Raw genomic sequence first — 13,719 nt, 5'->3', positions numbered from 1 at the left:
TATTATAGCTTCTAATAAAAGCGTTCTTATTTATTGCCAGTACTATAGCGTCTAGTAAAAGCTTTCTTATTTATTGCTAGTATTATAGCTTCTAATAAAAGCGTTCTTATTATTTATTGCTAGTGTTATAGCGTCTAATAAAAGCTTTCATATTTAATACTAGAATTACACTCTCCAGAAAGCTTCCCGGTTTACTAATAGCATTATGGAAAGTAAAGTATTCTTTCGGGACACTGGCGGCATTGGAACAGGAGAAGTAGAGTTCACCTGTTTTAGTGACATCGGCATAGAAAGGATAGTGTGGTCAACCTCTGTGCCCAGCCGCCTTTACTTTCCCTAATGTGATTCATGTATTCATTAGAGCTGAGAGGACTCAGGGACGTTCTACCGGGATTACAATTCAGGTTTTTCTTATTTACCTCTAACGTTAATTACGTCCCCTGACCCATGTAACGAGTATATCCATTGTTTTATCAGATTTCTACAACCCATGCAAATGCCAGATATCAGAATAGCATCAATGTACACATTTGTCCTTCCTATGATCTTGCCACTTCCCCCCCCCCCCCACCCCCCTCCCTTTTTAGTCACATGACTCACGCTCCAGTATAGACTTTGCCAGTACTCACCTTAACCCTCCACCCGTGAAACCGTTGTCTTAATGCGAATACAAACCAATCAAACCCCAGGGGTGCCGTGATATTAAAGGGTTAACGTTGCGAGACACGGGACTGTCCTTATTGATAGCATCGCCTCTCTTGTGGCGGTCCGTGTAGGGTTAACGTTCTTCTAACGAACAAACTTAACCCTTTTGTCCCCGGTTAGATTTTGTGATGGAACAACACTGCTTTATTTTTAAGTCTTGTTTATATCGTCAACGTTCTTGTGCGTTTTGTAGTTGGATATCCATCACATGATCGTTAGTATAGTTCCTGCTTGTAATGCTTATTGCGTCTAACTGTAGATGAAATAAGCAACTCCGCGTTCACTAGTACAGTTCCTATTTTATTACGCTAAGGGTATTTAATGCATCTTACAGTAGAGTGGTGGTTCTTAATTGATGTTCGATCGAACCCCAGGGTTTCGGTGAGTGAGTCTCATGGGTTAAGTGGAAGTCAAAACAAACATCCCACTCCATGTTCATGGTCGGATTTTGTTAGGGGAGAAAACAAAAATTGTTTTTTTTAAAGGGAAGTAATTATAAAATGAAGCGATTGAGCAAAATGAAAAAAAAATAATAATATATTTTCAAACAAAAACAAGAAAACAAACGTTAGTATAAATTACAGAAAATAAAACTACAAAAAAAGTATTTAAACCTTTGGTGATTAATAACAAATTGTTAATTACAACTCCTAGTAATTGTAAGTTGTTAACCCAAATAATTATTAGACACTAGTATCAACCAGCTTTAATATTTATTCCAAGAACATTCTTCCAGCAACGCTGGTTCTTGTCCGCTTAATTTATTTATACTTTCTCGTATTTTAATGTTTTTGCATTGTTACGTTAACTTAATATAAAAATGTTTAAAACAATTGAACTAAAATCATAGGATTCTAATGAGGGATACATTTTTTAGAATTGAGCTTTATATATTTGATAAAGTAATCCTTTAATAGATTCCTCAACTCTACGATGTCGTATGCAAAAATTACCAGCGAGGAAAGAGGGGTTGCACCCTTGATTGTTCCCTCTGAGTCGAGAGACCTGGAGAGGAGCCACCCGGACTACGGTTTGGGTGGTTTAATGAAATCCTGGGCCCAATCCTTTCCAGCAAATTCAACTACAGCAATCCTGAACTTACCTGAGGAAGAGTGCCCAGACCCGTATCCAGCAGAAACACCCACTATTCAAGTTCTGATCACCGCTAAAGGACAACCAAACCTGAGGGGCCACATCTTGAGACAACTAATCAGCAACCAGCAGATCCTTCTTCTAAATTATGGCAGAGCAGATACTTGGTTTTTCACCTCTCAAGCCTTTGATGTTACCACGCTACACAACACACACACAAAACTCACGGCCCATACACACTGCACTTCACACTACACGGACAAAAACATGATCAATGGGACCCCTAGATGGGTACCCCTCTACACTCAACAACGCCACTCTCATGCAAGCATTACAACCCTACAGCAACAAAGAACCATCCATAACCACGATCCCCCACACTAGTAACCGCAGCTTCACTATACACACCGACAACCCAACAACCATCCCACATTACATTCAACTAAATTACAAAAATAAATCACTGAACATCCTTATAGCAAGTGCTAGAAGAAGACAGGCGTGCCAATTCTGCTCCTCAACTCTTCATTGGACCAACCAATGCCAAGCTTTCTACCCGGAGTCAACGCCCAAGGACCAACCTTCAGCACCTTGGATGTCGGTCTTTTGTCCTACACCAATTTTTTTAATTTAGTTATTTTTCCTTGTTCTGTTGGACTCGTTTGATTTTTCTTTTTGTTGACGAAGCGGTTTCTGTTTCTGAATCCGGGTCTGTTGCTTCTGTCTCTGGGTCTTTTGCTGCGTCCTTGGTTGGAGAGTTTTGGATTTTGCTTGATGATGTAAGCTTGTGGTTCAGGTGGCGCAGGGGTGTAGGACAAAAGGCCGACATCCAAAAGGCCGACAAGACAAAAGGCCGACACGGACAAAAGGCCGACATGCCGTAAGGTCGACAGGACATAAGGCCGACAGCCATAAGGCAGACAACCAAAAAGCCGACGGACCATAAGGCCGACAGACCATAAGGCCGACAAACCATAAGGCCGACAAGCATAAAAAAATACTAATATCGCAAATTATGTGTTACTGCATAGCTCCTATCTTGACAACCATCGAAATAAGGCATGAAATAAGGTGAAACGTTCAAGAGAAGAGACGGTGCTAGTTGCTATCCTTATAAGGTGAACCATCGGGTCAAACGACTGGAGATTGCGGGAGTGTCTTAAACACAAAGTATCAACACCTAGATATTGCAAAATGCTGTCACTGCTGTCTTTCATAGCTCCTTCTATGTCAAAGATGAGAGATAATCATTAAAGTACAAAGTCAAAAGCTGCCGGCATCATCGCCCACATGCAACAAGGTGGAACGCGAAGAGACAATGCTAGTTGCGATCCTTATAAGGTGAACAATGGAGATGACGGGAGTGTACTAAGGATAGAGAGATAGGTGGCGTTACTACCATATTTTGCAAAGAAATCAAAGAAACCGAATGAAGTAGACCGATCACGTGCCTTGACTGGACCACATGTTAAATACCGACAAAATGTGAATTATATTTGCGAATTGCGTGAAAAAATAGTTGTATACTATATTCGCTGGATTCATTAATTATGTTGTCATTGTGATACAAGTGTGCCAAAATTAATACGTTATTTTTTGTTTTTTGTGTAAACTTGTGATTTCCCTATATATAGACAAACATATATCGGCAACAAATCATTGGTTACATCGTGTGTTTTATTTTATCCTATTCTATGTACCTAAGAATATTAATGAGAAACTTAAACAGTCGTATATAATTACATATTTTAGATAGTAAACATGTCTGTAATTGTAGTTTTTTGTTTTATAAAGCTTGTCGGCCTTTTGTCTTGTCGGCCTTTTGGGAGTCGGCCTTTTGTCTTGTCGGCCTTTTGTCTTGTCGGCCTTTTAGATGTCGGCCTTTTGGCTGTCGGCCTTTTTGATGTCGGCCTTTTGGCTTTCGGCCTGTTGTCTTGTTGGCCTTTTGTCCATGTCGGCCTTTTGTCCATTGTCGGACTTTTGTCCGGATCCCAAAAAAATCGAGAAACTAATCCACGATCACCTAACATGCAGCTTCTGCCCCAGCTCGTACCAAACAGTTAAGGAAGTACTAAATCACGAAAGAACAAAACACACTTATCTCAAACAATGCAACTTCTGTAATGATGCAAAAACCCACAATGACTTACATCGACACTACACGGAAAAACACAACAGCGAAACTAACTTCAGTTGCTGCTTTTGTGATAAAAACCTCCCAGAAAAAAGCATTCATCATCACGTATTAGCTCACCATTCAAATCTCTTGTCTCAGAAAGAAAGAGAGAGAGAAAGCCATAAGGTAAAAGAGTACAGTTTCACAGTTCAGAAGGGAAAGAAGCAGTCAATTAAAAATGTAAACGTTTTGTTATAATGGAAACTCAAAATTGTATGACATGCTTAACTATAATTGTATGCAATACTATGTATACTATGTATATTTTAAACATGCAACCTTTCCACACAGCTATCTCCGAGGAGTGAACTGCGTGTAAGGAATTATATAAAAAAAAAAATCTATTGCGTATCCACGACAAACATAATTACATACATACCGAATTTTCAATTCGGCCCTTTGGCTAAGATCAAAGTGCACATGCTCTACAATTTATTAAAACAGTTTTCTAAAACGCGAAATAACGTCTAAAATTCGTTTTCTAACATTGCTTTTTTATAATGCAAAAATGTGACGTCACAACATCTAAACCCCTCCCCCCCCTCCCCCTCATCACACATCGTCACAAAATTACGAACGCCCCCTCCCCCTACGAGTGTGACGTCATTTATGGATGACCCCTAACACAGTTCACAGCGGTTTGCTGTCGTCTTATGTTTCTGTCAACATATCTCGCGCGTAGAACTTTTTTTGTCAGGGGAAATAACAAACAATATTTTTTTATAGTGAGGTAATTATAAAATTAAACGATAAAAAGAAATGAAAAAAGTATTAATATATATTGAAAGAAAAACAAGTAAAAAACGTAAACATTAATTATAAAAATATAAATTACAAGGAAAATATCTAAAAAATGTGGTGTTTAATAACAAAATGTTAATTACAACTCCTAGTAATATTTAGATGTTAATCCTATAATTAGATAACACTAGTATCAACCATCTATAATATTGATACCAAGAAGATTTTTAAGCGATGTTTATAATTGCCTAAAATACTGTGTATTCTTATATCTGCTTTACTGAAGTCTCACTAAATATGTTAGCGCAGAGTCGGCAACCGGCGGCTCCTTTGATGTCACGCTGAGGCTCTCCAGTTCTATGCACAATGGTTAATAAAATATGGTTTCGTTTTCTAAAGTCATAAAAATATATACTGTAAAGAAAAACAACTTTAAATAGGATAAAAAACTCACCAGAGAACAGTGAGAATAGGTGAGGTAGAAAGTAAATGGGCAGCCGCTTGGGCACCAGGCCCAACCCCACAGCCGCTGTAAGCAGCACCACGGCGATTATTCCATGTTTGCCACTGCCCAAGGGCCGCCTTTTTCGATTGTCGTTACATGGGGAATGTTATTGTATTCAGAATGCATTCCTCTACCTGTCAGTATGCAATAATTTGACCTGAGTGACGAAGTATGTTAGTTATTGGTTTCCTACGGTTGAGCTATAAGGTACTAGACTCTGGGTACGCGTGGGGTGAAAGATAAGCCTTGTGAGAACCGAAAGACAGAAGCGACCGATACAGTAATCAAACCGATATCCAAACCAGTTAGTCGGAGTTTGCCGTGCTGAGGCCTGCCAGGCTATGAAAGATACCTACTGAACCAGTGGTGTCCGTAAAGAAAGAAAAAAAAAATTATTGGCTTCTAAAGTGGATTGCGATAGTCCTATATTTCTGTTATGTGATTTCTAATTTTATCATCATCATCATCATCATCATCATCATCATCATCATCATCATCATAATTATCATCATGTTCGAGACAAATATACATGGGACAGATGAAGTAGAGTTCATCTGCTTCTGAAACCTCAGCATATGAAGAGATAGTGTGGTCAGCACTATGTCAAGCTGCCTTTATTTCCCTAACATGAGTTACGTACCCTTCAGAACTGGGTGGACAAGTACATATTATTGACTTGAACCCAAATTCGAAAGAGGTTGATGGTTGAGATTAGGTTAATGGTTGAAACTAATGTTTGACCTTGGTGGTTCAATTGTCTCGGTTAACTTTTGTTCGTAAGCTAAATGATTAGCGCAAGTTGTATACACCAGATTTCAATGCGTTAACGTTAGAGATTGTTGTAAGGACTTCACGACTTCATGGGACGGAGTAGAAGAGCATTCGACTGCTAACAGGAAAGTCTCGAGTACGAAAAATTGGTCGTCAGTTGAACATCCCTGAGTCCACCCAGCTCTGATGGGTATCTAACTCACATCAGAGAATGTATAGGCGCTGGGTATACTGTTGACTACACTATCCGTTTACATACCGGGGTCAAATGAACAGATGAACTCTACTTCACTAGCCCCATAGACCTTCAGGTTAGAAAAGGGAACAATACTTGACTTTACGGCTTAGTGGTAGAGCGCTAGACAGCTACCTGAAAGTCTCGAGTTGGAATCCAGGTTCGTCAGTATAAAATACCTGAGCCCACCCAGCTCTGGTTGGTACCTCATAATATACCGAGGTCCCAGAATCAGATGAACTCTACTTCACTTGCCCTATGTACCGTCCGGTTAGAGGGTACAGCTTAGAGGGTACAGCTCTAGTAACCGAATCATTCACTTCCGTCCGCAGCTTAGCGCATGCGTGGGCCGGAACCAGACATGGCACCAGGACTGCACGAGCACGCCCTGGAGTAACAAGACATGGAGCATCCAGATGCTCGTCACACAGGTCGACTGTGACGCTTTCCAGGGCACGAGGTCAGAGGTCGACTGTTGTAGGTCGAGGATAGGTAAGCTTTGGGGTCAAGGTCGTCTGAGGTAGGGTGGCTAAGTATCCGAGTCAAGGTCATTTGATGTAGGTTAAAGATAGGTAAGCCTCGTGGTCAAGGTCATCTGATGTATGTTAAATATAAGTAAGCCTCGGGTTCAAGGTCGTTTGATGTAGGGTGGGTAAGCCTCGGGGTCAAAATAATCTAAGTAATGTTATTTATAGGTAAGCATTGGGTTCAAGGTCGTAGGATGAAAGGAAAGGATAGGTAAGCCTCAGGTTAAGGGTCATTTGAGATAGATTAAGTATAGGAAAGTCTAATACTTTGAGCGATTTAATTATTGACAAAAAGCTATACACAAAAAAAATGGTAGTGTACCTCATTTTTTATCCCGCTTCATCCCTTATTAATTTCTTTTTGCGTAAAAAGCATCAGTTATACTTGAAACTTCAATACGAACATTCGCGGTTACTGCTCATTCATAATATGCTCATCTGCATTAAAGCATATACATATCCTCACATACTTATTCACGTATCCATATACATCCATCAATATCCAGCCATACATATCATAGTGTATATATCTACTCATCAGTATCTAATTCCTCCATATTCACTCATCCATATACATTTATTCCCATCCACTCATCCACCCATATAATTTCAGACTTATCCACTTATCCAAATCCACTTATCCTAAAAGTCTCATCAATATCCACTCCACCATATCCACCAGACCACCACCAACCAGACCCTGGACTGCTCCGGCGTCAGCAGCTGTTTCAGCTCCAGCTCCCACAACTTCTCCCTCTCCAGCTGCGCCGTGAGCAACGTCAGCGTCATGGACGAGCTTGTGGGTGAGGACTTCTCGTGCACGCTGTACACGAGGGACGTGGAGAAGATGACGTGCTTCAAGGAATGTGAGTACTGAAAGCAAGGCCCGGCTGCTATGGTGTCTTTATGCTGCGCATTTACGTGACCACGCAGTTGTTTTTTTTAAATCAGCCACGCAGTAGTTTTTTTTTTTTAAATCAGCCACGCAGTAGTTTTTTTTTTTAAATCAGCCACGCAGTAATTTTTTTTTTAGAAATCAGCAACGCAGTATTTTTTTAAAGTTCAGCCACGCAGTAGTTTTTTTAAAAGCAGCCACGAATTAAATTTTTTTAATCAACCACACAGTAGATTTTTTAAGATCAGCCATGCAGTAGATTTTTATAGATCAGACACGCAGTAATTTTTTAAAATCAGCCACGCAGTGGTTTTTGAACGAGCAGTCATGTTGTATTGTAAGACTTTGAGAACGCTGCGCACACAAAATACACGTTGTAGGCCACCTTTTCCCCCTAGAGAGAGTACTGCCCGCCAGGCTCAGTGTCGCATGAGGGAGGTGGAAAGGCTCAGCGAGGCATGGGCGGAGTTAGTTTCAGCTATGTAAGGGCAGAGTTTCTTTCAGGCATTTCCTCGGTGAAGTATTTGGATTAGTCCGAACAGGGGCGTAGCGAGGGGGGGCGGGGGGTGCGGACCGCACAGGGTGACACCATTTAGGGGGGTGACACCAAGGCAAAAAATAGCAAAATATAGATAGAAAAACTTGAGGGGGGGGGGTGCAAATCGAAAACTTGAGGGGGGGGGGGGTGCAAATCGAAAATTTGAAAGTTTGTCCCCGGGAAGGGTCGCAACGCCTCTGGGGGAGGGGGGGTGACACCATTAAGTGCCGCACCGGGTGACACCCGACCTCGCTACGCCACTGATTCCGAAAACCCTTACTTAGCCCCAGCCCCTCGGACGAAATAGAATTTTGTTTTTAATGGAGAATATTCTGAATATATACTTGTCAACCCTTCCCCAACCGGAACTTTAAATGCCCCACCCCCAGAAAAAAATGGATGAAAGAAACACTGAGCATATGTGAAAGGGTAAACCCACTTTGCAGAAAATTCCCCCATCCACCAAACGAAATAAGTTTTACACTTTTACCACTGCCCTCTCCCCCCTCTCCCCCACCCCCACCTCCTCCCAGACAAATAAGTAAAAAAAAAAGTCTAAAGCAACCACTGTTACTTTGAAAGTTTCAAATCGAACAAACCAGAGTTTCTTCCAGGCATCTGCCCCCCCCCCCCCCCACCGAAAAAATTATACCCCCCCCCCCTACGAAATGAAATTTATATAATTTATATAGAAAATATATACTTTTAACAGTGTCCTCCTCCCCCCCACCCGAAAGAAGGTATACCGCCCCCCCCCCCCCCGAAAATTTAAAGTGCCCCCCCCCCCCCCAACCGGAGAAAAGAGTCTGATGAAACACTGGAACAAACTGGAAAAGTCGTTAATGTTCTGGATATTTTGTAAGATTCGGCAGCGTAAAATCAATATAATCGATGAGATCATTTCCCCACTGACTGGATGGTTTAATCTCCCCCCCCCCACACACACACTTCATCCTTCCAGAAGTTAATTGTAAAATGATTTTTTTAAAAATGAATTTCATGGCATATTTAGCTGGCTTTTAATAATTTTAATCTTGAGTTTGTGCTAAGGTTGTGCAGGGGGTTGAGTATTTATATGTATGAAATGAGAAATTAAGAATAACATTAGAACAGTAGTGTGCTAGGGTTATCGTTAGGTTGGCTATTTATCTATATGAAATTTACATTAAAAAATAGCATTAGAACCGCGGTTCACATTTTAAAACCTGGTAATATATCAAGTTTTTAATTAAACTTATTTATAATTTTCTAAAGTTTACAAAAATCCCGGTTTTCTTTATATGAATATAAAATATATAATTACATTTTTTGGCACAACTAACTATAATTTAATACTCGAATGCATCTATGTTGTTTGTAATTTATGATTAATTTTTTTTTAACCATTAGGTGAGTTTTTATTCAAGGGAATGTACTCTACATTAAACGACAAAGCCATTGGAGCAATCCTGCTGGTTATCTCCCTTAACATTCTCTGCCTGTGTCTGGTCGCCATTGTCAAACTGCTTCACTCCCTTCTCCAAGGCCCCATCGCTCTCATCATCAAAAAATTCATCAACGCGGACTTTCCCGGACCGCTGGGCTACCTCACCGGATACCTCGCCATCATCATCGGCGCCGGGTTGACCATCATCGTCCAGAGCTCCTCCATCTTCACCTCCACCCTCACCCCGCTCGTCGGCATCGGGGTCAAACATCGGCACCACGACCACGGCGATTCTCTCAGCCTTAGCCAACACGGACGGCCTCAGAAACGCGTTACAAGCAGCCTTCTGCCACCTCTTCTTCAACATCACCGGCATCCTCCTGTTCTATCCTATCCCCTATCTCCGCTTCCCCATCCCGCTTGCCAAATTTCTAGGCAACTGCACGGCCGAGTACCGATGGTTCGCCATCGTCTAACATCCTCCTCATGTTCTTCCTCTTCCCCGCCTTAGTCTTCGCTCTCTCCATCCCGGGCTGGTACGTCCTCCTCGGCGTCCTCGGGCCCGTCTGCCTTCTCTTCATCATCATCGGCGTCATCAAATGCCTGGAGGCTAAACGTCCCCAGAGCCTGCCCAGAAAGCTCCAAGACTGGATGTTCCTACCCCAGCCGCTACGGTCTTTAGAACCCTATGATCGCGCCATGCAGAAAGTCTTCTTCTGCAAGCGGTTCCAGACAGACTCTACCGAGAAGACAGACACTGGTGCCACGTCAGACAGACAAGCTAACGGAGAGTCTAGCACGCGACTTTAGTATGGCCACGTGACATTGTTTACAAAGTTCGATTATTGAAAACCTATTTATTCTATAATGTTATTTATATTTATAACTTGTATATTATAAGATAAATTACATTCGTTTTAGTTCAATATGTATATATAGCATGTATATAGCTTACATAAATTTTTAATGTGATATATTATTTAAAAGATTTTCTCTCGTAATTTTTAAAAAAATATATAAAACATACTTTTTTAGGAATTTTGAGCTCTGTGATCTTGTCATACGAGTTTTGTGAAATTTTATACATTTTTAATTACACGAAAAAGTTGATTTAATTCTAATATTGCTATCATAGTGTTGTCATTTAAAACTTCCAGCATAACTTTACTGGTTCAAACTTGTGGCAGTTGTTATGATAACAGCATAAAGATCGTACTAGGTATTTGATCACTGCGATTGAACAACTTTGTATTGAGTTGTCTTTTGCCGTGTTCGTGATTTCAACGAGAGGCGATGTTAGGTGCATAGAGACCAACTTAAGCCAACTTGGCCACTTTATGGAAAGGCCAACATTGGCCATTTGTATGGAAGGCCAATCTCGGCCACTTTTATGGTAAGGTCAACCTTATATATATATATACATAACCACATATATAGGCCTGTATATTTATATGGGGGGGCTTAAAAAAAGTTTTTTGCGTGGTGGCCCCTTTTTTCTAGATCCGCCACTGATCGACCCGCGCTTTTATTTAACTTATCTTCATAATCTTTTCCCCTTCGTGCCCAATACACAAATGGCAGATAAAGTAAAGATCGTGTTTCAATCACCTCGACATACAGGGAGATAATGTGGTCAATACTAAGCCTATCCGCCTTAGTTACCTAAGGTGCGCCAGGTACCCATCAGAGCTGGGTGAACTCACGGAGCCCAACAGAACTGAGCCCGGAACTCGAGACATTCGGACTAGCAGTAGAAAGCTTTGTGTTTAGTATTATAGCTTAAAAAGTGTACACTTACTTTTGTAATTTAGCGCTTGTGAACGCTGGTTACTATATAGAGTATTTGACATGTTTTTCCCCTACTATTTAGTCTTTTAATAGAATAGCGAGTGTTTATTGGTTATATTTATTATAATATTGTTCATTAGTGAGTGTTGCAGACTAATATTTTATGATTTTTAAATATTAAAAAATAATATTTATTAATATTTGTGCATGGAGCTGAAGAGCCGCATCTTGGCATCAAAACAGAGGCAAGCGGCTCGCGAGCTGTAGGCCTATCTGTCAAAATATCTCGCGCGTACAAGTTTTTTGTCAGGGGAAAAAACAAACAATAATTTTGTTGAAGGGAGGTAATTATAAAATTAAACGAAAAAAAAAGAATAGAAAAAAAATATATATAATATAATATAAACAAAAAAAAATATACGTAAGCATTAATTATAAAAAATTAAAATACAAGAAAAGTAATTAAACATTTAGGTGATTAATAACAAAATGTTAATTACAACTCCTAGTAATTGTTAGTTGTTAACACAAAAATTAGTAGTCTCTATTCTCAACCAGCTGTAATATTAATACAAAGAAGATTTTTTTATATTCGTGGCCTGGTAAACATAGCAATAGCGTGTTCTATAAACTGTATTTACTGAAAAATCTGTATTACTCAGACCACAAATGTCTTGTAACAGATTGGTAAAGAACAGGGTCGGCAACCTGCGGCTCCTTTAACGTCCAGATGCGGCTCTCCAGCTCCTTGCACAAATATTAATAGTTATATAATTACATTTTTGCTGGACGTTGGGGGTACGAGTCTACCCTGCGTTCAGTGGGTTCGAAGATAAGCCTGGTGAGAACCAAAGGATAGAAGCGAACGATGCAAGTAGACATAGTAGGAGTAGAAGAGCCATCCCATCATTGCAACACGCTAGAACAAATAAATGCACACAATAAACAAATCAACCAAATAAAGAAAGAGGACGGAACAGAGACGACCGACGCGGACGAAATACAGACATGTTTTACAGAATATTATCAACAACTTTTTGACAAAGAAGACGCCGACAATGACATCCAAAATAAGTTTTTAAAGCACGCAACGAGACTTAGAGACGAAGACAGAGATAAGCTCCCTAACCCTATAAAGGAGGACGATTTAAGGAAAACTATTGACACTTTAAAACCAAATAAAGCCCCCGGACCTGACGGACTAACAAATGAATTCTACCAAGCTTTTAAAAACGACTTACTACCCCTATTAAATGCAGCCTTATAGACATACATGACAGAGGCTTTAGCGCGACTGACTTCAATAGAGCTTATATCACTCTAATCCCCAAACCAGACACGGATAGATCCAAAGTCCAAAATTACAGACCCATATCCCTACTGAACAGCGACTATAAAATTTTGACTAAAACACTAGTTAGGAAAATAGAACCTTTCATAGAAAGTATTATTCACAGAGACCAACAATACAGTATGCCAGGCAGAAACATACAAAACCACACACACCTTATCAGAGACGTAATTTTATATTCTACTCAAAAAGACACCCAATTGGGTGCGCGGACCTTTGACCACAGGTGCTTTGACCATAGGGGGTTTGACCATAGGGGGTTTGACCACAGCGGAGCTTTGACCATAGGGGCTTTGACCATAGGGGGTTTGACCACAGCGGGCCTTTGACCATAGCGGTGCTTAGACCATAGGGGGTTTGATCATAGGGGGTTTGACCACATGTGTTTTCTCAGCAGAGGGTCTTTGATCACAGGTGGTCCATCAACTGGTGTTTGATCACAAGCGCTGTGTCTGGCTTTGATCATAGGTGTGATACAATTAACACGATTTTATACATGTTTCCTGAGAGTACGTTAATAGAAATTAACATGTATATTTAAAAAAAGCCAAGAACTATATTTTAGTCTCCACATAAAGGCTGGTGCTAGGCCTCATAGATTTATTTTAAATATAAACGAAACACAAATAATGCGACATATAACAAGTTTCACAAATAAATAATGTAGAAGTACTTGAAAATACATAGCATATAAAAAGGATAAAAAATGGTACAAAATTTGCCAACCATATAGTCAAAGATGCAATACATAAAATGGTTAACTAAATGACAGATGTGCTATAGCACGCAAATATGTCAGTACATCTGTTTGACCATATGTCTGGACAGCACGTTGTACTTTTTCGTGCAGCATCTTGTATCGCTTCTCAGCTGATGATTTAACATGATGATTTAACATATTATTACATCATGTCGAAATTTAAAATATAATTTAGCAACTTTTAAAATAAATCCTTACCATATATGGAC

The 13,719-nt window shown here is 40.1% G+C and overlaps 1 pseudogene; it reads left to right on the top strand.

The window, feature by feature from the left end:
- Positions 1 to 1,638: 1,638 nt before the first annotated feature.
- Positions 1,639 to 10,087, top strand: LOC131950323 (sodium-dependent phosphate transport protein 2B-like; annotated as a pseudogene).
- Positions 10,088 to 13,719: the final 3,632 nt, after the last annotated feature.

The sequence above is a fragment of the Physella acuta genome, unplaced genomic scaffold, assembly GCF_028476545.2.
Source record: "Physella acuta isolate Inbredline_101_S28 unplaced genomic scaffold, ASM2847654v3 ptg000753l, whole genome shotgun sequence".
Taxonomy (NCBI): Eukaryota; Metazoa; Mollusca; class Gastropoda; family Physidae; genus Physella; species Physella acuta.
Note: the sequence above shows the minus strand (reverse complement) of the source record. Positions and strands in the feature narration are given on the sequence as shown.